General features: G+C 35.0%; 1 protein-coding gene and 1 long non-coding RNA gene across 10 annotated transcripts in view; one reads left to right on the top strand and one right to left on the bottom strand.

The window, feature by feature from the left end:
- Positions 1-19,826, bottom strand: part of LOC129059493 (uncharacterized) — a 36,706-nt gene extending 16,880 nt beyond the window's left edge. The window contains exon 1 of the long non-coding RNA XR_008525434.2: positions 18,988-19,826. This is a non-coding gene — a long non-coding RNA (uncharacterized LOC129059493). The remainder of the gene's footprint in view (positions 1-18,987) is intronic.
- TMEM232 (transmembrane protein 232) overlaps positions 1-22,469 on the top strand; it is a 332,283-nt gene that overhangs the window by 249,043 nt on the left and 60,771 nt on the right. The gene's annotated exons all lie outside the window — the stretch shown is intronic.

Below are 22,469 nucleotides of genomic sequence, written 5' to 3'. Positions count from 1 at the left end.
ATAATCCCACTACCTACTTGTTTTGTTGTTCCTTTTCTAATGATTTAGCTAAATGCTGCTTTTATTTATTTTTACTCATTCATGTTTACAGGTTTAGTTGCAGAAATCTACTTCTAAACTGTATGCTAAATTCATTTGCTTCTGTCTGCTTTTGGTTATGTAAGCTCATCATTAATTAAAAATAATATATATATACAAATTTTTTTTTGAGATGGAGTTTCACTCTTGTCACCCAGGCTGGAGTGCAATGCCGCAATCTCGGCTCACAGCAACATCTGCCTCCTGGGTTCAAGTGATTCTCCTGCCTCAGCCTCCCGAGTAGCTGGGATTATAGGCACCCACCACCACACCTGGCTAATTTTTGTATTTTTAGTAGAGACGGGGTTTTGCCATGTTGGCCAGGCTAATCTCAAACTCCTGACCTCAGGTTATCCGCCTGTCTCGGCCTCCCAAAGTGCTGGGATTACAGCAGTGAGCCACCAAGCCAGGCCAAATTAAATTTTTTTTAATGTTTCAATAAATTTTCTTTCTGGATGGTATTAAGGTTACTTTATATTTCCGGGAACTGATGTCTGTAATTGGAGCTTTATTATAAATGTCTGCTCTTGTTGTGTGGATGTGATATCCTGTCTTATTTGTCTATTCTATTAATTTTACTTCCTAGCGTGTTAGATTTTGTTTGGAGCTTCGGTTCTTTGACTCAAATATATTATGATTCTTGGTTTAATGTTTACCATTTAATTAAAAAACTTTTTAGTTTGTTTAGAATATTTGGTTTCTGTAATAAATCTTGGTTCTTATTATTTAGGGATAAGAATGAGAAATATTGTTAGCTAGTGTGCACCAAGAGCCAGTTGTCTCTTTTTGAGAGCCTATTCTTATTAGCTTTTACCAGAATCCCAGGGAACAGCCTTAGTTTTCTAGCCTGTGTTCTTAAACTTACTGGTTCCACAGCTTAGCAGTATTTGGTGGATAAAATGATAGAAGAACCTGGATGTAAAAGACCAAGGAGTCACCCAAATATTTGCTTCAAAGTCTACTCTTGTATCAAACACTAGCTCTAAGTGCTTTCCCATGTTCTGAAGTAGTACGCTTTTGTATTTTAAAACTGTGGTTTGCTGCTTTAACCTGCCAATATCTTTCTATTTTTCAGAGTCAAAATGTTGCACATGATAAGCATTTAATGGCACTACCTCTTTTTTCCAGCTTTGATATTAGATATTTGTGGTTTATGTGTGTGTGCGGAGGGGAGAGGTACATATTTTCAGGGATTTGCTAATAAATGGGGGAAGAGGGAGAGCATTTTTTTGTATTATCATAACCCAGTGGCCAATTTATTCATTTTAAATATAAAATCTATTGCCAAAAGACAAAGTTTTTTTCCAAAGATATTTAGCTCTTCAACAACAGATCTAGGAATGGAAATTTGATTTTCTGACTTATGTTGCTTTTCCTTTTGTCATATTTGTCTTTTTAATGAAATAATAATCTGAAAAGTCATTTTAGCACCTGTAGCTATATAACAGTGTAATTTAACATTGAACAACTTACAAGTAAAATTTTAACATCATAATGAATGTTTAGAGAAAGTAACATATACTTTAAATCTACAAACATTAAGGAAGATATTATATTCTGCCTAGAAATACCAGGTCTAAGATTGACTATTAGCATCTCTTCAGTTGATTCACATGGCAAATTTAAAAATATCTGTTTATCAAATCATTATGAATTATATATGAGTAATTAAAATAGCAAATAGCAACTAACCAAGCCTATTAACTAGATACAGAAAACAAAATTGTATACATTAATCATAATTTATAGTATAAAATGAATACAAGTCAATGAAGCAGTTATTTGAATTCAATGTAGGCTGTTTATTATTTGTTACTACTGACCACTCCTTAGTGTATATGCTATCATGGAATAGGTCGATATTTATGTTTCTTGTATAAATACAAGTATAAATGGAGTATTTATTTTGACTGATACTTTTTTGAATGACATCAGGAATAGTTGGTCTTTTATGCCCTCACTATCCACATCTCATTCCTATAGTATAAAATAGAATAATCTTTGAAATCTGCCTGCCCATTTTTGCATCTTGGGCAATACTATAGAGAACCAGTTCAAACACACAGTTCCCATCAGTACCAAAAGGAATGGGTGAGAAACCATTTCCGTTGCAAGAAGTGTACTATAGACTTTAGGAAAAAAGAGAAATCTAGCAGAATCCTTTCTCAAGCAATCTCTTAAAAAACAACCAATCAAACCAAACAAAATCTAAATCTTTTACTTAGGTATGGTCAATAACTTAATATGAACTCTCTGTTTATTGTTTATATTATCTCTCATTAATTTCTTTAGAGAAGAAACATCTGTAACTTCTTCACACTAGTGAGGTGAGTTGCTCAAAAGGCTGACATTTGCATATAAATAAAGGATAAACGAAAATATACCATTTAACTATTTTAGTAAAAGATGAATATAAAAAATAAAATGGTTATTTTTTCTTAATCTCTGAAGATCATTTTTTTTTTTGCATGGAGAATATAGAAGTTTCTTTTTCTCCCACTGCTATTTATTTAAGTAACATTGAAGTAGACTGCTATGCTTACTTAACATTAGCTTTCCCTTTTTATTCCTATAGCATATAAAATAAGCTTTAAATATCACTGAGAATTAAAAGAAAAAAGGATGCAGAAATAATGAGTAGTTATTTCAAAGACAAATGCTGAAAGTTATATATGATAAAGAACTAGTGTTAATACCATTAACTGAACATATTTACAAGAGGAAAAAAATGAAATTATGTATTTTTTCTCTGCTGAATAAAAAGTCATATGCTAAAAAAATTATATTGTATTTCGATAACAGTATAATACACACCAAAAACATGTGGGTGTGAATTTAAGTGTCTTCTTTACAGAAATGTATTGGATTTGGGGATACATCAATTGACTACATGTAGAATGGAACTTATATTCAGTAGCGTCTCATCAGACACTGACAACAGCTGTATTTTGAAAATGATGCATTTAATGAATAACCACCACAAAACAGAGACTATTAAGTAAAAATTAGTGATCAACTAAAAAGACCCAAAATGTCGATTGATAGTAAAATAAATAAGTTGTGGTAAATTCATTAATAAAATGAGAATGATCAGACTATAATTACATGCAAAATACTGTTGAGCTAAAGAATGAAATAAAAATGATATATACTTTATAATACAATTTGTATAAAGTTAAAAAACCATCACAAGTAATCTCTAGTGTTATAAGGCAGCATAGAGGTTATATTTGAGAAGGTATTAGTGACTAGAAAGAGAGACATGAAGGGCTTTCTGTTATTTTGGTAATGTTTTTTTATTTCCTTGTCTGGTTGTTGTTTAATAGAATGCATTCACTTTGTGATAATTCATCAAGTTGTATATGTATGTTTTATGACCTAAATATTTATCTTATAATTCAGTTGGGTCTACGTGGAGAAAAATATCTAAGTCAAATGATTAAAACAAATTTTTTCTATGTTTTTATATGTTCTATCTACATGTATTTTGGCAGGGGCAAGTAGGCAAAAAGAAAACAAATCAATTAATACCTCAGCCCTTAAAAACATCACTTACTATGAGTCATGAGTTGTGCTTGAATATTTTAGGGGGAAAGGGAAGTCACGAAGCTATATATACACTAGATGTGGTATATTAGAAGCAGCCAACAACTTTTTCAGGAATTTCTAGTTCTACCACAGTAATGTAGACCTAACCGCAGACTCAGTAACACTTTAAGTCCCAATCAAGGATACCAATCCATGGCTTTTCACTACCTTATTCTTAACCCACAAAGAAAGAGCAAAAAAAAAAAAAAAAAATCAATTTCTCCATCTGCCCGTAATCAAAACACTTCTACTTCTCTCACAACAATGCATAGACAAAACACTGCTTAGCATTTCATTAGCTAGCTGAAATGTAATTACAGCAGTGGTCTAACGCAAACAAGGCAACATTGGCACCTTAAAAGCTCAGTAAACTCAAAACATTGCCTTATGATATTAACATCTTGAAAATTGTGTTAATTCCCTTTGCTGTACATACAGAATTTCAATATCAATGCCCATAAATGAATTTTCATAGTTTCTTATTCTATCTTCCACTTCACGTTTAACACTCTGAATCTTATTTTGTATAATTTACCCTGTGTCTGTTTTTATATATACTCATGCAAAATATGTTGGAAAACTGAAGTCATTTTCTAGATAATCCAAGCCAAAAAATGGCCCCAGTTGCTTAGACATTTCAGATGAAGCTGTGTTTCCCTTAGTTTGAGTTATAGGGACAATTATCGCAATTCTCCATTTTACATGCATAGGCAAATCCTTAGTATTTAGAGTGTGGAAAACTGCTGAGGACAGTGATTTCAAAAGGAAAGAAAGAAATCTATTTTAAAGTAGAGTAAGAATTTAAATTTATGGTTATTATCTGGCTTAAAGTTTAAAAACTTTATCTTTTTAATATTTCATTAACATTTTAGTGATCAGATTGATTTACATAGTATATAACTTAAAGTGAGAACCATATAGCAGCAAAACTGGGTCGATGTTGATGATTAATGCAGGAAAAATTCATAGCGTGGGATACAGACAGCTTTGCTGTGAATACATAAGAATAAAAGATGCAATTCTTGCCAAAAGATTCTTATGGCTGAGACATGTCACATGGTAATGCTATTCAGAATGTAGTAATGAATGCCTTTCCACTATAATAACACCTATTCTAATCCTCTCATTCTAAACTGAACATAAATATAAAGGATATTAAGAATATATTTGAGATGTCAGTGAAATAAAATGTCACAGGATAATGGTCTCTTGCTGCTTCATAAAATACCAAGCCAAAGGCAAGACTTACGTTTTCAGAGTTGAAGACATTAATCTCATGATAGTATTTTACTGCAGTGATTGTATTTCTATTATACAAAATGAGCATGTAGATGTAATCAATTCCTTTGATGGATGTTGATATAGTAGGTTGACGATGATTTATCATCATTATGAATTTTTTTTTGTAAGCAGTTTATAAAAGAAAATACAGATGTTTTAGGAAACTGAACTTGGAGGTATGGGGAATAGGGGTTTTTGAATAGATGGAGGCTTAAGAGAGTAATAGTTAACACAACCATGAAAGGATGGTGTGATTGATGTATTTATAGCGGTTTGTGTAATATTATTGTTAATATTATACTTTCATATTTCAACTTGCTGACAGATAAAACATAATAATTACATATAATTATTTGACTAAAATCCACAATAATACAAAGAAAGCTGGACTGCTTCTCAGAATGCTTTGCTAAGGCATTTACAAAACTAGATTTGTTACTTTGAATAATAATTGCTGAATAGTAGTTGATATCAGTAATCTAGGGCATCATTTCTTATTTCTAGGTACTACCATAATATGAAAAAGATCCATGGTTAAAGATAGTTTGGTGCTTTTTATGGAAGTGCAACCATCTAAGGTTAACCAAGCATTTTTCCCAATGGGAAATGGAAACCATTGCTTTCTATTTTCTGTAGAAGTTACATTAATGCCAAAATAGTGGTATGTATTCAGTTGAATATGTTTAGAATAATGTGTTTCATTTAGCAATGCCAGTTCTTTAACATCTGAAACAGGCCTCAGGTTTGTTTTGAAAAACCTTGTTTAAATATTAAAATAGAGCCCAGTCATACAGTTAATTTATTCCCAAAAGGAGATCTGATTTCACATACCCTTTTTGTCCCATTTGCTGGCTGTCTTAATACTAAGGGAATTTCATGTTTCTAAACATCATCTACGTTATCATCCTTTGTCTGTTGGTGTTATAAGGGCCAAGAAATCTGAAAACTAAAATCTTAACCTTCTTCAAAATACAAGAAATAAGGTAACTAATAAAGCTATTATTTTTCACAAAAATGCAAATCAAGCACACACATTCCTCCCACCATTCACAAAAACATTAGAATGTCCAAAAGTGCTGTAATAATTACATCTGGGAAATGCTAGCAGACTTGAGGTACTGTTTGTCGTTAGGTTGTTCATTACCATGATTATTCATAGGCAATCCACTGTCAACTTAATTCTTTGTATGAATAGAACATCCAGAATCATTACAGTAACATTTTTCTGTATTAATCACAAATCCATTTTTTTGCAGTTTTATTATGAACTCTATATTTCAGGATCACATACGTTAGTTTGCTAGGGATACCATAACAAAATACCAGTTTGGGATACTGAAACAAGAGAAATTTATTTACTCATGGTTCCAGAGGCTGGAAGTTCAAGATAAAGGGGTTGGCAGGTTTGTTTTCCTCTGGAGTCCTTTTCTTTGACTTGTAAAATAGCTGCCTTCTGGCTGTATCCCTCACAGGTCCTTTTCTCTGTGCTCACACACCTGTTGTATTTTTGTGTCAAAATTTCCTTTTCTTTTAAGGACACCAGTCAAGTTGGATGAGACCCCATCCATATGACTTCATTTAACATTAATTACCTTTTAAAAGCCCCATCTCCAGGTAGAGTCACAGCGTAAGATACTGTGAATTAGGGCTGCAGAATATTAATTGTAGGGGAACAAAAATCAGCCCATAACATATACTAGTAATATTTCCTTTCAATTATGACATTATACATTAAAAAAACTAAAGAATTCACTGGTGAAATGGGTTGCCCAACAATACCTACAGAGTTAGTAATAAAGCCATATTAATATATGGTCTTTATCAAAGACAACAAAAATGATTCTGTGTTGAAAGTGTTCTGTCAATTTTATTCTTTTGTCCCATTACTGAGGAAAAATCTAAGTACTCTACCTGATGTCTGTGAACTATGAAATTTTCCACTTTGGTTAGAAATTGATCTTTCTGGTGCTGTGTGAACCTCAAGGATTGTTTTCTGTACTTTTTTTTAGTGGTTCTTTCCCCAGACCCTGGTAGTGTCCTCAAGTGCTTGTGCTGCAATTGATGAGTACTCAGCTGAGTGGGGAACTCTGGATATCTGCAGAGTTCTTTCTCTGGGCAGCTTTCACGTGAACTCTCTACTACCTTGTAAACAAACTCTAGCCACTTTGGCCTCCTTGTACTTAAAGCTCTATCTCTTTACTTCAGGGAATTTGCTGAGCTCCATCTAGGTTCTCTCTCCTAGCTTTGGAGATTGGCAGTTTTCCCTGGTTAGTAAGCTGAGAAAATTGGACCTCATTTGTTTGCCATTTTTGGAGATTTTTATCCTTCACTATTTGATGTCCAATGTATTGAGAACTGGTTTTTGTAAAAAAAAAAAAAAAAAAAAAAAAAAAAATCGAAGTATAAATAGAAATCTGTTACTCCCTCTTGACTAAAAGCTATCATTCATATTTAAAAGTACAATCTATCAGGGATGAAATTTTATAAATGGTGTTCCATAGACATCAAAAGTTTTCTTCCTAATAGATATCCAGTGCATCCAGCCTCAGTTACTTTCACTAAAAATATAGCCTTTCCTTTTCAGAAAAAAATACAGGCTTTCCTCATAGCACTGCAGGATCACTTTTGTCATAAATCAAGAATTGTCATAACTGTATATATTTGGGTCTGTTGCTGGACTCTCTATTGTTCCATTGGTCTACTTCCTTACACTAATGCCATCATTTTAATTTATGTGACTGTGTGATGAATCTTAATAAAATATTTGGGCTTCTACTTCAAGATTGTTTTAGGGTCTTCAGGACTTTTGCATTTTTACACAAATATTAGCATCTAATATTTAAATGTCGAATCTAGGAACTAATTTGGGAAAAATACTGCACTAAAAAATTGTTTCAATACTGTATTGAAAAATACGTATCTTTTGATTTATGATCATAGTATAGTCCTCAGTTCACTGAAGTGTTCTTTTATTTCTGACAATATTCAGTGTAGAAATTATAATAATTTTTCATTAGCATTAATTATTTGTTTTTTCTTGATGTTTTTCAAATGACAGCTTTTAAATTTTTATTTGCTTTTTATTTCTTGCTAATACAAAGAAATGGCAATGACTTTGTATATTAACTGTATAGCAACTTATTAAATATGCATATTAAGTCTAATTATTTATAAGTGGGTATCTTTATTTTCTAAGTATAAAAGTCACTGAAGATAACAATTTTTTCTGTTCTTTGAAATTCTAATATGTATGCCTTTTATGTCCTTGCCTTTCCTCATTGTGCTAGCTAGAACTTCTAATTTATAGTTAGATATAAGTGATCATAGTGTACATTTCTTGAATCATTCCCAGTATCATGGGTAAAGGTCTGAGTAAATCACCATTAAAGGTGATATTAGCTGTAGGTTTTTTTCCCCAAGAATATGTAAAATGAGAATTGGAGTTTAATTAAAAACAGAACAGGGATACATCAAACAATTAGCTGTAGGTTTTAAAAAATCTTTACCAGGTTAAGAAGTAACTTCTAGCCATAATTTGCTAATATTTTAAAAGTTTCATTGTATTTTTAACTGACATATAATAATTGTACATATTAATGGGGTACCATGTGACATTTCAGTATAAGTACACATTATATAATGATCAAATCAGGGTACTTAGCAAATCATTTATCTCAAACATTTATTTGTGATGAGAACATTCAGAATCCATTCTTATAGCTATTTTGAAATGTACAATGTATTTTTGTTAACTATAGTCACTATATTGTGCAACACCACAATTTACTTATTTTATCTAGCTGTAACTTTGTGTACCTATTGATCAACCTCTCCCCATTTCTCTCTACCCCCTACTCTCCCCGACCCCCAGCCTATGATAGTAACCACTTTTGATTTCACGCAGGAGTAAGTTATTTTGCAGGTTTTTTTTTTTTTTTTTTTTTTTTTTGGTGTCTGGCTTATTTCACTTAACAGAATGTCCTCCAGGTTTATCTATGTTATTGCATATCATGGAATTTCCTCTTTTTTTTTTAAGTTTGACTAGTATTCCATTGGGTATATATATTATATTTTCTTTATTCATTTTTTCCATTGATGGACACTTACATTGATTCTATATCTCAGCTATAGTGAATAGTGCTGCAATAAACATGGGATTGCAGATATCTATTTGACATAATGATTTCATTTCCTTTGAATATATACCCAGTAGTGAGATTGCTGGATCATGTGGTACTTCGATTTTTTTTTAATTTTTTAATTTTTAATTTTTGGGAGTACATAGTAGGTATATACATTTATTATTTTCAATATTTTAGAAACCTCCATAATATTTAACATAATGACTGTACTAATTTATATTCCTACCAACAGTGCATAAGGGTTCCCTTTTCTTCACATCCTTGGCAACACTTATCTTTTGTTTTTTAGATAACTTTGCATTCTATCTGGAGGGCGGTGATATCTCACTGTGGTTCTGAGTTGCATTTTCCTGATGATCAGTGATGTTGAGTATTTTTATGTAACTTTTGGGCATTTATATGTCTTCTTTTGAAAAATATCCATTCACATATTTTGCCCATTTTTAATCCATTTTGTTTGTTATTGAGTTGTTTCAGTTTCTTGTATATTCTGGTTATGTATTCATTTTTATGTCAACACCATGCTTTTTTTGTTATTATAGCTTTGTAGTATATTTTGAAGTTAGGGAGTGAGATGCCTTCAGCTGTGTTGTGTTTATTTGGTTTTGGTTTTGTTTGCTCAAGAGTGCTTTGATTTACAGAGTCTTTTGTGGTTCATTAAAAATTTTAGGATCCCTATTTTTTCTATTTCTGTAAAGAATTCATTGGTATTTTGATAGGTATTGCAATGACTCTGCAGAAAAATTTTGGGAGTATGGACGTTTTAATAATACTAATTCTTCCACTGCATATACACAGGATATTTTTTCCATTTATTTATGTCCACTTCAATTTCTATAATCAGTGTTTTATAGTTTTTGTTTTGGAGATTTTTCACCTCCTTAAATTTATTCGAAGGTATCTTATTTTTTGTAGTTATTGTGAATGGAGTTGTTTGCTTTTATTTCTTTTTCAGATAGTTCATCATTAGCATGTAAAAATGCTACCAATTTTTATGTTGATTTTGTATCCTGAAACTTTACTGAATTTGTTTATTAGTTATAATAGTTTTTTGTGGAGTCTTTGGCTTTTCTGTATAAGATCACATCTCCTGCAGATCAGGACAGTTCGACTTCCTCCTTTCCTATGTGGATGCATTTTATTTCCTTCTTTAGTCTAACTGTTCTGGCTAAAACTTCCTGTAATATGTTGAATAGAAGTGTCTAGGAACTTACCTCTTTCTTCTAGGTTTCCCAATTTGTAGGTGTATAGTTGTTCATAGTAGTAGTCTTTTATGATCCTTTCCAATTCTGTGTTATATGTTGTAATGTCTTCTTTTTCACCTTTGATTTGATTTCTTTGAGTCTTCTCTCTTTTTTCTCTTCTTAGTCTGGCTTAAAGTTTGTTGGTTTGTTTATCTTTTCTGAAAAACAACTTTGTTTCTACTCAAAGGACTGTCATAGTCATGTTTTGTAGGTTAGCTCTAGTAGTGATAAATTTCCTCAACTTTTGCTTGTCTGGAAAAGATTTTATTTCTCCTTTCTCATTAACGAAGGACAGGTCTGCTAGGTATAGAATTCTTGGCTGCCAGGTTTTTTGTCTTCTTTTTTTTTTTTTTCTTTCAGCACTTGGAATATGTCATCCCATTCTCTCCTGGACTACACCGTGTCTGCTGTGAAGTTCACTGATATCATAATGGAATTCCTTTATATGTGACTCAGTGCTTTTTTCTTGCTGTCTTTAAAATCCTCTCATTGTCTTTGACTTTTGAGGGTTTAATTAATGTCTCTCAGTGAAGTCCTCTTTGATTTTAATCTGCTTGGGGACCTTTGAGCTTCATCTATCTGGATTTCCATATCTCTTCAAACACTTGGGAAGTTTTCACCAATTATTTTATTAAGTCAGTTTTCTGTCTGCATCTTTCTCTCTTTTCCTTCTGGAATTCCCATAATACAAATGTTTGTTCATTTAATGCTGTCCCATAAGTCTTGTATGCTGTCTTCACTCTTTTTCATTCTTATTTTTTTCTTCTGACTTGGTAATTTCAAATGACCTGTCTTCAAGTTCAGAGATTCTTTCTTTTGCTTTATTTAGTCTCAACTGTATTTTTTGAAGCTCTCTATTGTACTTTTTTATTTTATTCATTGAATTCTTCAACTCCAGTATTTCTGTGTGGTTGTTTTTAATGATGTCTATCTCTTTGGTAAGGTTATCATTTAGATCATGAAGTTTTCCTGGTTTAATCGAATTGTCTATCTGTATTATCTTGTATCTCACTGAATTTCCTTAAGGTCATTATTTTGAATTTCTTTTCTGGCAATTTGTAGATTTTCAATTCTTTGGGAGCTGTTACTGGACTACTATTGTGCTCCTTTGGTGGTGTCAGATTTTCTTGATTTTTCATTGCTTTTTTGTGTCTCTGTGTTGATGTCTGTGCATCTGGCGTAACAATCACCTCTTCTAAACTTTACAAAGTGGCTTTCATAGAGAAATACTTTCACCTGAAAATGGGTCTTAATGTCCTGGTTAGGAAGGGTGTGCTGACTCTGGTTCTAAGTTGCAATCAACATCAGCAATAACTGGGTACCTCAGTGGCCTATGCTGTAGGAGTTTGTAGGAGTGATGGTAGCAGCACAAGCTGTTAGGGTCCTCAGTGGCAAGAGTTTATATGGTCCTCTTATTTTTTTATTTCCCACAATGGGAAGACTAAGCCAAGGAAATTTCCCTTGGTGCTGTGTCTGACTTGGTTCCTAAGCAGCTGCAGCATGCTGGGTTCCAGGGCACAGATGTTTACAGTGGCTATGAAGCAGGGGTTCCAGGTCAGTGTCTTGTGAACTTTTTGTGGCACCTGGGCTTTTACGTACAAGTTCATTCTCTGTGGTCGGGTAGAATGTGGATTCCTCACAGAACCATGGTCTGTGACTGTGAGGCATCTTCCAGTGCTTGTGCCCAGGGAACAAGGTTGTAGCTATAACTCTGACCCTGGGGGACAGCACAGGCCCGTCCCTGAGGAAGAGAAGGTTTTCTAGATGTTTGGGTCCAGGGAGCAGGGTACAGCTGCACTGCATGAAACAGAACCAACAAGGTTCTTTAGAAACTCAGATCTCAGAGGATGAGGCACTGTGTAGCGGTGACTCTGGACCCTGGGATAGTTGGACTTGGCAGTATCCCAAACTCTGTGAAGCCAGATGCAGCAGCAGTACGAACTCCAACATGGTAGAGCGTGGCTGTTGCTGGAGTTCTGGGCGGGGGCAGGGAGCATCACAGGAATGACTCCACTCTTTGGCAAAGAAAATGTCCAGCAGCTCAAATTTTAGGGGGCTATTCCAACTTCAGGGAAGCAGAGTGTTAGAGTTTTATGGACTGTAAGGCAGGGTGTCTCAGCTCAGCCACTACATTTTTTCCCCTGGGACATGGAATGCTCTATCAGCGCAATCGTGGTGTACATAGCTGCTCAGCTTAGCCAAGGCACTGATTCCCTGGAAGGCAATGTGTCATTTCAGCTCAGGCTGAGGGGATTGACAGCTCTGGGTGGCTAAGGCACTGTTTCCCCTGGATACAGAGCATCACCTCAGTGCTGACACAGGGGAACAGGGTGCAGCAGCAACTAGGAGGGATATATCAATCAGCTCCACCAAGGCACCATTTCCCTAGGAGGGAGTGCACAGCTTTAGCTCAGGTCCCATGGTTCAGGGTGCAGCAGTGGCTTGGAGGGGTAGATGGGGTGGCTTCACCAAGGCACCATTTCCCCAGGAGGAATGTGTAACTTTAGCTTGGTCTCTGAGGAGGCAGGGCACAGCCATGACTGGGATGGGTAGGTGGAATGGCTTCAGGGGTGCTTGGCCCCATTTGGTAGGGTATAACAGCAGTTCACAGCCCAGCTCAGAGATATTGGACTACCAGACAAGGATGATTTAGTGGCTGCTAAGCCTCAGGGTTGGAAGATTTCCATGGCTCAATCTGGAGCAAGACACATGCCAGTCATAGTTCCAGTTTCAAAATGGTATGGTGTAAAAGCTCTGCAGGCCACTGGGCGAGGGGCACAGTATTGGCTGTTTCTATGGGGGAGGCACAAATGTATGGACTCCAGACAGCTCTCTTAGCTGGACTTCATTCTCATGGGGATTGCTGAAGACCCCAGTGGTGAGAACTTTAGGCGTCCAAAATGTTGATTGGGGCTGCTGGGATCCCATTGCTTACTTTTTCCCCACAGAGAGAAGTTCCTCCTGGTTTCAAGCTTATTCTGGTTTAGGGATGAATTAGTGAAGGCCAGGTATTTTCTTTTGTTTTCTATGTTTCTAGAGTTTTTGTGCTCTACATGGTTTCTGGTACTCCTTTGACATATTCCAGTACTCTCCTTTAGTTATTTTTATCAAAATATAGTTGTTTATTGTTTCTGCTGACTTTGTGGTAGTTACAAGCACTAAGGGCTTCTAGACAGCCATCTTACTGACATTATTCCCAAGTTTTTTTATTATTATGAAACGATCTGGGATTTGAGCAAATGTGTTCATTCATCTATTAAGATGATTATATGATTTTCTTTTATTAAACTGGTAAATTTTTCATCACAAATTAACCTTGCTTTCCTGGGATTATACTTATATAATCATGACATATTGTGGTTTTTATATATCGTTCGAATAGCATTTCCAATGTTTCATTTAACATTATCACATCCCTGTTTATAAGAAATATAATTATTAGCCTTTCCTTTTACATTGATATTTAAAGTTATAAATTTATTTAAGGCAAGCTTTTATTTAGGGCTATAAATTTCCCTCTAACAACCTTGGTTCATCATTTTATAGTAGTATGTCTATACTCTCAGTTTAAAATAGTTTCATAATTTTCATGTAATGTTTTTAAGTGTTTAATCAAGGTCTGTTAGTAATAAATTCTTTAAACTTTTTATGTTAAAACAACATTATTTTATGCTCTTATATGAAATATATTTTTACTGGGAAAATAATTTTGGATTGGTGATTATTTTCTTTCAAAACTTAAAGATGTTATTTCATTGTATTCTGGGTTCCATTATTCCTGTTGAGAAGTTAGCTGTGATATATCTTTTTTTTTCTTTTAAAGTAATGTATCTTTTTTTTTCTTCCAACGAAGATCCCTTGTTGTGGGTTGAACTGTATTCCCCCGAAATTATGCTGAATTGGAGTGGGCCCCTATTCCCATATGACTGGTGTCCTTACAAAAAGTGGGGATTGGCCACAAATATGCACACAGGGAGAATGTCATGTAAAGGTAAATCCACATATCAGGGTGATGCACCCAAAGCCAAAGAGTATAGAAGATTCCCAAAACAAACAACAAAAGAACCCTGCTAGAGTAGAATATTGGAAAGAAGAATCTTGGGATGTGTTTCTCTCTTATAGCTCACAGAAGGAGCCATGTGGACACATTGATCATGGAATTCTAGCTTCCAGAACTGTGTGAAAATATATTTCTACTTTTGAATCTACCCAATTTGTGGTACTTTTTAATGGCAGTCCTAGCAAACTAATATAAATATTATTTGAATATTTTTATCTTTCACTTTCAGTAGTCTTAATATGATGTATATAGGCATAAATTTTTATGTATTTGTTGTATCTTTTGTTTGCAAAGCTGTTTGAAATATTTCATGAGTTCTGGATATGATGGCTTTCATAGTTTTGAAGCTATTCTGCAAATTCAGTTTTTATTCTCAGTGGCTTTCTGTTAGTGTATTAGCTGCCCAACTGCATAAGCTTTAGAATTTGACAGTACCATCAAAGAAAAACTGGCTGAATTTTGAAACTCATCCATTATTCAGTTTTGTCATCTCATCAGCCCTAGAACACCACCATATTCTCTCCTAATTTCTCGGTTTGCCACCAATAGGCTCCTACCTGGGAAAAGCCTAGATTTTTAGTCACATGTTCTGCAGGCAGAATTGACAAATTAAATGGAGAAAAGTATCCTAGGGGAGGGTTAGCCTACCTCTCTATGGTTCTATTCCTTTGAAAACCTTTTTTATCCAGTCTTCATGATTTTAGCATCACAATGATGTCTTTAGCCAGATGAATTATGTAAGCTTATTTTTCCAACTTTATTGGTAGACGTATTGGTCTGCCATCCATCTTCTTTAAATTTTTTTTCTGATTATAACCATAATACATATATTTCATAAAATATTGAGTAAAAGAAATGCCATCAATGATCCCTTTTTCTATCAATCAACCTTAGATAATGATAATCATTGTAATATTTTAGTGTGCTCCTTCCAGATCTATTTTTTGGAGGTGGCTTATCCAGCATACACACCACACACACACACACTCAGACACACACAAATACTATAGTTCAAGCAACATTAAGATATTGTGCTTGGCCACGTCATGAGGTCAGGAGATCGAGACCATCCTGGCTAATACAGTGAAACCCTGTCTCTACTAAAAATACAAAAAAAAATTAGCCGGGCGTGGTGGTGGGCACCTGTAGTCCCAGCTACTCGGGAGGCTGAGGCAGGAGAATGGCGTGAAACCAGGAGGCAGAGCTTGCTGTGAGCCGAGATTGCGCCACTGCACTCCAGCCTGGGCAACAGAGAGAGACTCCATCTCAAAAAAAAAAAAAAAAAAACAAAAAACAAAACTATGCTTGTCCTGTGAACCTTAAAATCTAGAACTAAATATACTTTAATGGATGTGGGGACAGATTGTAAATACCAAAAAGTCCATGTTCAATCAAGTTACTTAACTCTGTTGAGTAAATAAACTCATGGAAAACAAAACATTCACAATTAGGAGACGACTAGGTAGAGGAAGCATAGAACAGTGGATACTGGAGAAACCAACTTCTATATACCTAATTCTCTGATTTTTTGCCATATATATGCAAACTTTCAAAAAAAAATTTCCTCCATGGAATTGCCTATAGAGAGAGATTATGCTTTTAAATTAGTTCTCTTTGTAAATCATTATCTTGGTATTCTCTTTTTGTGTATGTATTTTCAAAAATTTGGTTTATGTGAATCTACATTAGAAAGTGATCTACTTTTCTGTGGTGATATAACTTTCTTTTGCCTTAGCAGTACTAAGGTAATATTTTGGGAATTTTTCAAAGTTGTGATTAGCTTTTCTCAAACAATCCAATCTCTCCATAAATGCCTTTCTATCCAAACAGCTATATTCAATTAGTAAATAGATTTCTTTCTAATTTACATAATCGATATTATTTTGTATGTACATTTTTAATCTGCTATTTTCAGTTGCTCATGAAAGATCATTTTTTCCAACTCATTAAATGTATCTATCTAGAATGAATGTATTATGAGAGTGGAGATTTTCTGTCTTGTTTATTGCTATATTCCATTACTAGAGCAGAAAGAAGCTCATGCATGGTAGATACCCAATAAATATTGGAGAATTAACTTAATAAATGAACTCTTATTTTTCTAACCAATTGGGAGTGGTGAGTAGCATATTCCATGTAGGAGCAATAACTCATTTTACCAATTCTCTATTATTGGCCATTAGTAACACCCAATTTTTTACTTTTATCAACAATGCAGTGATAAATGAATTTGAGGATATATCACTGGACACATCTTATTTATTTAGTTCAAATTTCTAGATTAGTTGTCTACATGTGTTAGATTTTTGGAATTGTCAAATTTCTAAAGCAAACTTTAAATGTCTATTTATATACCAAAATATTGAGTCTAAATAGGCAATGAAAATCAAAATTTTTATCAAATAAACATATATACAGAGGAAAAGAAAATAATGCTGTGGTACTTTCAGACCCATATAATGAAACCTGACCCAACTAAAATACTATGCAGCCTGAGTTCAGGGCTGGTAAGGTGACTGGGCTCTAGGCTACCCTTTTATAGAGGCTGCTTTTTCATAAGATGTTAACCACCAATCAGAGATGACACTGATGGAATGGCTTAAGAAGTTGAACATGACAGTTTTGTCAGGTAAAGTTCCCAGTGACAAATAGAAAGCTGGACATAGCCTCAGCTCTGGAGGATACCTCACAGATACAATATTTTGCCAAGACAGCTTTCTAAACAGTCTAATCTTCTCAACCTGGTTTTCCCTGTCTTTGTCTATTAGAGTATTCATTGACAGTGTGCTAATGCAGAAAGTAAAGACAGCTTTTCACTCTGCACCTACATTGAAGATCATTTGGTAGTGCTATCCTTTGTCGATTTGTTAGACCATCTCAGCTTTCTTTGGAAAAAGTGTCTGTTTATAAGGATGTACTGCCTTAAGAAAGCCAGTCCTCAGCTCTGGCTGGCTTCCTGTGTAAGCATTACCATGATGGGCATTAATATGCTCCACTTCTTATTTACTGTCTCAAGGTTCTTAGAAATGTATGCAGTTTAGTGAACTATAGCATGAAATTTTAGAGTAGGTTCATGATAGATAGAAAGAGATAGATAGATAGATAGATACATAGGTAGATACATAGATACATTGATTGATAGCTAGATCGTAGATTTAAGGTATATATGAGTTTAACTCCCAGGTCTTTCCAAATGCTGTGGTGATTCGTATTATCCTAGTTATCTCTTTTGTTCAAAATGTAATGCTCTCCACTTACTTGTTATATGGAACAGCTTTTCCCATAAACTTAGTGTGTGTCAAATTTCCCTCGTTATATAAAGGCGACATTTTAAAATTCTCTGACTGATGCTTCGTGATACACCTGAATAAATTTGAGCTTAAAAGTCACACCATATGCTAGCAGGCTCGACGCCTAGTTGTCCATTTACATTTATGGCATTCTTCCAATTGCAACCAGCTACCAATTAGTGGCATTTTGAACAAACTGGAAGCATTCATAAGTCTAGATTCTAGACTTAGTCTGGCCTATGATGGCAACTGCAGATTTGAAGCTTTATTCCTTGTTCTGCCTTCCTCAGTGTCTTCATTCATTGACTCAAGAAATGAATAGTAAGATGCTATTGTCTAGTAGAAACAATACAAGACTATTTATTTTGTAGCTTTTGTTCATTTTTCACTCATTTGATAAATATTAAGTATCTACAATTTTTCAGCCACTGTGTTCTGCTGACAAAGAACAGACACATTCCTTCCTCTTATAGTTCTTGAATGGGGACAACAAATGTATAACTTCGGTGTGTGAGAACTGCTATGAAAGAAGTTCAAGTAATGGTATGAAAAATTAGATTATGACTTCTTTATATAGGATGGTCAGGAAAAGCCTCTCAGAGGAGGTAGCATTTGAGCTAAGACCCATATGATAAAATGAGACAGCTATGTGAATACCTGGAAGATGAGTATTTCAAAGAGGAGGCACAAAGGCCTCCAGGTGAAAAGTATTCAGCCTGGCCTGTGTAAGGGGTAGAAGGAAGGCCACTGTGACTGGAGAACACAGAAGAAAGATGAAATACAGGGAAATCAGGTGGGAGGTCTTATGAGGGCAGGTGAGATGCAATGGAGGGTGTGGAGTAGGGCAGGAGAAGTGGAGTTAGAGAAGATTGTTTTGAAGGTAGAACTAACCATATTTGCCAATAAATTGGATATGTCAAAAAGGTGGGCAAAAGAGGCCTTAGGAATAACACTCATGTTTTTAGACTCAGCAACAGGGAGAAATGTACCATGTAACTAAAATCAGGTGGAATGGTTTTGAATGAGAAAAGAAGAAAAGCCAGAACTAAATGATTGAGAATAATATATTTAGTGTTTGAAGCATAGAAAGTTTAGAATATCTAATAAACATCTAAATATGATATGTATATAAGCATAACTCAGAGATATTGCAAGTTGGATTCTAGACTACTGCAATAAAGAGAATATCACAATAAAGTGAGTTACACAATTTTGTTATTCCCCAGTGCATATAAAAGTTATGTTTAAACTACACTGTAGTCTATGAAGCATGCAATAACATTATGTCTAAAAAATGCACATACCTTAATTTGAAGATATTTAGTTGTTAAAAAATGCGAACAATCATCTGAGCTTTCAGTGAGTCACCGTCTTTTTCCTGGTGGAGTGCCTTGCCTTGATGTTGATGGCTGCTGACTGATCAGGGTTGTGGTTGTGGAAGATTTGGGTGGCTGTGGCAATTTCTTAAAATAAGACAACAATAAAGTCGCCACAATGAAAGATTTCTCTGTAACCTGAAATACGGTTGCATAGCATTTGACCCATGGTAGAACTTTTTTTCAAAAATGGAGTCAATCCTCTTAAACCCTGATACAGCTTTATCAGCTAAGTTTATTTGATATTTAAATCCTTTTTTGCATTTCAGCAATGTTTACAGCATCTTTACCAGGAGTAGAATCCATCTCAAGAAACCATTTCTTTTGCTCATCCATAAGAAGCAACTCCTCATATGTTCAAATTTGATCATGAGTTTGCCGCAATTGTCACATCTTTAGACCCCACTTCTAATTTTAATTCTGCTATTTCCACCACCTCTGTGGTTGTTTTCTTCACTGTAATTGTATTAGTCAGTGTACCCTAGAGAGACAGAACTAATAGCATAGATGTATATATGAAGGGGAGTTTATTCAGGAGTATTGACTCATATTATCACAAGATGAAGTCCCACAATAGGCTGTCTGTAAGCTGAGGAGCAAGGAAGCCAGTCAAAGTCCCCAAACCTCAAAAGTAGGGAAGCCAACAGTGCAGCCTTCAGTCTGTGGCCAAAGGTCCAAGAGTCCCAAAGTTGAAGAACTTGGAGTCTGATGTTTGAGGGCAGGAAGCATCCAGCACGGGAGAAAGATGGAGGCTGGAAGACTAAGCCAGTCTTTCCATGTTCCTCTGCCTGCTTTTATCCTAGCTGCACTGGCAGCTGATTAGATGGCGCCCACCCAGATTGAGGGGGGTCTGCCTTTTCCAGTCCACTAACTTAAATATTAATCTCCATTGGCAACACCTTCATAGACACACTCACAAACAGTACTTTGCATCCTTCAATCCAATCACAGTTGACACTCAATATTAACCATCACAGTAGTCTTGAACTCCTCAGTTATCCATAAAGGCTGGAATCAACTTCTTCCAAACTATTGATGTTGATGTTTTGATCTCCTCCCATGAATCATGAATGTTCTTAATGACATCAAGAATGGTGAATCCTTTTAGAAGGGTTTCAATTTACCTTGCTCATATCCATTATAGGAATCGCTATCTTTGGCAGCTACAGTCTTACAAAATGTATTCCTTTTTTTTATTATACTTTAAGTTATAGGGTACATGTGCACAATGTGCAGGTTAGTTACATATGTATACATGTGCCATGCTGGTGTGCTGCACCCATTAACTTGCCATTTAGCATTAGGTATATCTCCTAATGCTATCCCTCCCCCCTCCCCCCACCCCACAACAGTCCCCAGAGTGTGATGTTCCCCTTCCTGTGTCCATGTGTTCTCATTGTTCAATTCCCACCTATGAGTGAGAATATGCGGTGTTTGGTTTTTTGTTCTTGCGATAGTTTACTGAGAATGATGATTTCCAATTTCATCCATGTCCCTACAAAGGACATGAACTCATCATTTTTTATGGCTGCATAGTATTCCATGGTGTATATGTGCCACATTTTCTTAATCCAGTCTATCATTGTTGGACATTTGGCTTGGTTCCAAGTCTTTGCTATTGTGAATAGTGATGCAATAAACATACGTGTGCATGTGTCTTTATAACAACATGATTTACAGTCCTTTGGGTATATACCCAGTAATGGGATGGCTGGGTCAAATGGTAGTTCTAGTTCTAGATCCCTGAGGAATCGCCACACTGACTTCCACAATGGTTGAACTAGTTTACAGTCCCACCAACAGTGTCAAAGTGTTCCTATTTCTCCACATCCTCTCCAGCACCTGTTGTTTCCTGACTTTTTAATGATTGCCATTCTAACTGGTGTGAGATGGTATCTCATTGTGGTTTTGATTTGCATTTCTCTGATGGCCAGTGATGGTGAGTGTTTTTTCATGTGTCTTTTGGCTGCATAAATGTCTTCTTTTGAGAAGTGCCTGTTCATATCCTTTGCCCACTTTTTGATGGGGTTGTTTTTTTCTTGTAAATTTGTTGGAGTTCATTGTAGGTTCTGGATATTAGCCCTTTGTCAGATGAGTAGGTTGCGAAAATTTTCTCCCATTTTGTAGGTGGCCTGTTCACTCTGATGGTAGTGTCTTTTGCTGTGCAGAAGCTCTTTAGTTTCATTAGATCCCATTTGTCAATTTTGGCTTTTGTTGCCATTGCTTTTGGTGTTTTAGACATGAAGTCCTTGCCCATGCCTATGTCCTAAATGGTAATGCCTAGGTTTTCTTCTAGGGTTTTTATGGTTTTAGGTCTAATGTTTAAGTCTTTAATCCATCTTGAATTAATTTTTGTATAAGGTGTAAGGAAGTGATCCAGTTTCAGCTTTCTACATATGGCTAGCTGATTTTCCCAGCACCATTTATTAAATAGGGAGTCCTTTCCCCATTGCTTGTTTTTCTCAGGTTTGTCAAAGATCAGATAGTTGTAGATATGTGGCGTTATTTCTGAGGGCTCTGTTCTGTTAATACATTTTGATCTATAAAAGATCAAAATATATTTCTTAAATTAGAAGATTTGAAAGTCAGAATTACTCCTTGATTCATGGGCTCTGGAATGAATATTGTGTTAACAGACATGAAACCAACATTAGTCTCCTTGTACATCTCCACCAGAGCTTTTGGATAACTAGGTGCATTGTCAATGGGCAATAACATTTTGAAATAAATATTTTTTTAGGAACAGTAGTTCCCAACAATGGGCTTAAGATATTTAGCAAACCATGCTGTAAAAACATGTGCTGTCATTTAAGCTTTGTTAAACTATATTTAGAGCATAGGCAGAGTAGATTTAGCATAATTCTCAAGGGCCCTAGAACTTTTAGAATGGTCAATGAGCATTGGCTTCTAGTTACATTCATTGGCTGCATTATCCCCTAAGACTGTCAGCCTGTCCTTTGAAACTTTGAAGAGAAGCATTGACTTCTTTCTAGCTATGAAAGTACAAGATGGAATCTTCTTCCAATAAAAAACTTTTTCATCCACATTGAACATATGTTGTTTAGTGTAGCCATCTTCATCAATTATCTTAGCTATATCCTTTGGATAACTTGCTGCAGTTTCTACATTAGCACTTGCCACTTCACCTTGCACTGTTATGTTATAGGAACAACTTATTTCCTTAAGATTCATGGACCAACTGCTGCTGGATTGCAACTTTTCTTCTGCAGCTTCTTTACCTCTCTCAGTCTTCATAGAAATGAAGAGAGTCAGGGCCTTGCTCTGGATTAGGCTTTGGCTTCATCCTCTATCCAGACCATGAAAACTTTCTCCATATCAGCAATTAAATTGTTTTGCATTTTTTTAATAATTCATGTGCTCACTAGAGTAGCACTTTTAATTTCCTTTAA

The sequence above is a fragment of the Pongo abelii genome, chromosome 4, assembly GCF_028885655.2.
Source record: "Pongo abelii isolate AG06213 chromosome 4, NHGRI_mPonAbe1-v2.0_pri, whole genome shotgun sequence".
NCBI classification, from domain to species: domain Eukaryota; kingdom Metazoa; phylum Chordata; class Mammalia; order Primates; family Hominidae; genus Pongo; species Pongo abelii.
The sequence above is the reverse complement of the archived record's forward strand: the minus strand, read 5'-3'. Positions and strand labels throughout refer to the sequence as shown.